This window comes from Rattus norvegicus, chromosome 6, assembly GCF_036323735.1.
Source record: "Rattus norvegicus strain BN/NHsdMcwi chromosome 6, GRCr8, whole genome shotgun sequence".
In the NCBI taxonomy this organism is placed as follows: Eukaryota; Metazoa; Chordata; class Mammalia; order Rodentia; family Muridae; genus Rattus; species Rattus norvegicus.
In genome coordinates this window covers 125,107,780-125,111,085 of record NC_086024.1, presented here as the reverse complement: position 1 = coordinate 125,111,085, position 3,306 = coordinate 125,107,780, and the positions used below count along the sequence as shown (strand labels likewise).

General features: G+C 45.6%; 1 pseudogene; it reads left to right on the top strand.

Annotated features, from left to right (window-relative positions):
* Window positions 1-1,429: 1,429 nt before the first annotated feature.
* Prdx1-ps3 (peroxiredoxin 1, pseudogene 3) lies at window positions 1,430-2,429 on the top strand (annotated as a pseudogene).
* Window positions 2,430-3,306: the final 877 nt, after the last annotated feature.

Genomic DNA, 3,306 nt, shown 5'->3' with positions numbered 1-3,306 from the left:
AGAGGAAGTCAACCATTGTGATGTCCCAGGAACTGTGATTCATGGCTGTCACCCAGTGCTGCCCGGTCCAGGGAAGAGGAGAGAAAATGACCCTGAATTTTCATTCTTCCTGCACCCATCCTATGGCTGTGTGGTTTTTATGCCCTCACCTTTTTCCAGTTGTGTCCAGTCTCCGCCAGAACGCCTCTAATCCTTGAGCTTTTCGGTGCGTATGTTTGTTGCCTTTGAGGTTTGGAACAGTTTGTTACATAGCAAAAAGCAAACTTTCACAAACGTCTAAGGACTCTTCCAACAATATCCAGGTCTGTAAACGATGCTACCATCACTTGGATCCACGAATCCAGTGAGACCCGGGACAGCCGTTCCCTTGAGCATCCAAAGGGACTTGAAAGAATGGTCACATGAGTGACATCTAATGACTGCGAGACCCTTGGGACTCTCTGGGTCTGGTTTTCATCTGTAAAATGGGACTAAGAATATGATTGGAGGTTACTCACCCGCTAGTCTCATCTGAAGGAAAAAGGGATGTGAGACTTTAGAGTGTTTCTGGGCTCCCTTTGTTCTGTCTCACTTCCTCGCTCCTTCTCCAAGTTGCTAGCCTTCTGTTGCTGTAACACAGCACCCTGGTGAGTCAGTGTATAAAAAGGAAAGGTTTATTTTGGCTCGCAGCTTTTGCAGGCTTCAGTCTATGATGGGTTAGCCTGCTGTTTGGGTGGTGTGGTGAAAAGGTACACTGTGGAGAAGGCACGTAGCAGGGGAAACTGTTCATGTCATGGTGTTCAGCAAACACCATGGGGTCGGGTCCCAGTATTCCCTTCAAGAACAAACCCCCAGTGACCTAACTTCTTCCCAGTAGGAACCTTTAAAGGTTCCCCTGTCCGCAAGGTAACTAAACTGAAAGAGACTTTTGGGGGACATCTATGCAAGCTGTAGCACAGAGACTATGACTCCTGACTCAAAAGCTTATTCTAAAGTGCAGGGTCCTAGAAGAAAAAGCAGAAATGGAGGATGACTCTAAGACTTCCGCTCTCCCATGTCCTTACCACGCTCCAGGTATCGGGCTAAGCTTTGGCATTCTGCACTTTATCTTACAAATGGGGAAACCAATACTCCTCCCATGCAGTTGTAAGGGAAGAGGAGGGAAGATGGCCGCTTTGGTTGTTGATGACAGTGGCAGGGCCAGGAAACCTAATGGATGAGGGTTAGGAGGCAAGAGGGGTGGGAACAGAGATGACAGAGACAGGGTGACTAAGACAGGAAGACTGTGTGTATGGGCCCCAAGAGCTCATCGATGAGCAGTCGGAACCCCTAGTGGGATTCTGCAGCCAAGACCAGTGAAGCTCTTTTCCTTGTGCAGCTCCCGAGACCTTCCTTTAGGTCACAGTAGTGGCTATTATAAATTATTAAATAGCTTTAAAAGGTAACAATGCAGAAGCACGTCTTCCCGCGTTCTCACGGTTGGTTCCGTTTGTGAGACCTGTAGCTCGACTCTGCTGATAGCAAGATGTCTTCAGGAAATGCAAACATTGGGCACCCTCCTCCCAACTTCAAAGCCACGGCTGTTATGCCAGATGGACAATTCAAAGATATCAGCCTAAGTGATTAAAAAGGAAAATATGTTGTATTCTTTTTTTTTTAAAAGATTTATTTATTTATTATATGTAAGTACACTGTAGCTGTCTTCAGACACACCAGAAGACGGCATCAGATCTCATTGCAGATGGCTGTAAGCCACCATGTGGTTGCTGGGATTTGAACTCATGACCTCTGGAAGAGCAGTCAAGTGCTGCAGTCACTGCTCTTAACCACTGAGCCATCTCTCCAGTCCCTGTATTCTTTTTTTACCCCTTGACTTTACTTTTGTGTGTCCCACGGAGATCGTTGCTTTCAGTGATAGAGCAGAAGAATTTAAGAAGCTCAACTGCCAACTGATTGGAGCTTCTGTGGATTCTCACTTCTGTCATGTGGCCTGGATTAACACACCCAAGAAACAAGGAGGATCGGGACCCATGAACATTCCCTTGGTATCAGATCCCAAGCGCACCATTGCTCAGGATGATGGAGTCTTAAAGGCTGATGAAGGTGATCTCTTTCAGGGGCCTCTTTCTTATTGATGATAAAGGTATCCTTCGCCAGATGACAATAAATGATCTTCCTGTTGGCCGCTCTGTGGATGAGATTCTGAGACTAGTCCAGGCCTTCCAGTTCACTGACAAACATGGCGAAGTGTGCCCAGCTGGCTGGAAACCTGGCAGTGATACCATCAAGCCTGATGTCAATAAGAGCAAAGAGTATTTCTCTAAGCAGAAGTAAGCACTGGACCAGTTTTCTGCCAGGCAGCTTTGAGCAGCCAGAAGAAATTTGTACTCTACACATGATGTGGTGTGATTCTAGATAAGCCTTTACTACAGGGCTGGGGCTGGTTAGCCTTTCTTCCACTATTGGTAATGGGCAGACCATCTTATATCAGTCACAGAAACCAACCTGTTAATTCTCTCTCTCTCTCTCTCTCTCTCTCTCTCTCTCTCTCTCTGTCTGTCTGTCTGTCTGTCTCTTTCTCTCATAAGTATCTATTAAATGTGAATTCTGTGGAAAAAAAAAGAAAAAAATAACAATGCTGGGGACAGTAAGGGGGAATGTATGGGGAGAATACCTGTGTGGGGGAGGGGAAGGGGAGGGAATGGGAGCTTATGCACAGGAAACTGGGAAGGGGAATAACATTTGAAATGTAAGTAAAGAAATATATCTAATAAAAAATTAAAATCACAATGCTAATGATATAGTCAGATGGATGGAATGTTTGATGCCTGACAACCAGAGAACAAGCAGGGACAGGAATTGAAACTTCATGTTGTGTTTTATCTAGAGAACCCAGGGATCGGAGAGGACACTGAATTGACATCCTAAAAACTGGGCCTTTCATCTCACCTCCAACCAGAAGATTATACATGGGAGCACGTAGGGGGAGCAGGGGTCAGGGGTTGGGTAGGAAGCAGGGTAGGGAGGTAGTCAATTATTCTGGAGCCTAAGCCTGCTCCTCTGGTCAGGTGAGGGCCTCAGATTCACATACTTGCATGTGTGTGTATGCGAGCGCGCGTGCGCGTGTGTGTATGTGTGCATGTATGTGTATGTATGTATGTATGTATGTGTATGTATGTATGTATGTGTGCATGTGTGTATGTGTGTATGTGTGTGCATGTGTGTATGTGTGTATGTGTATGTATGTGTGTATGTGTGTATGTATGTGTGTATGTGTATGTATGTGTGTATATGTGTGTATGTATGTGTGTATGTGTATGTATGTGT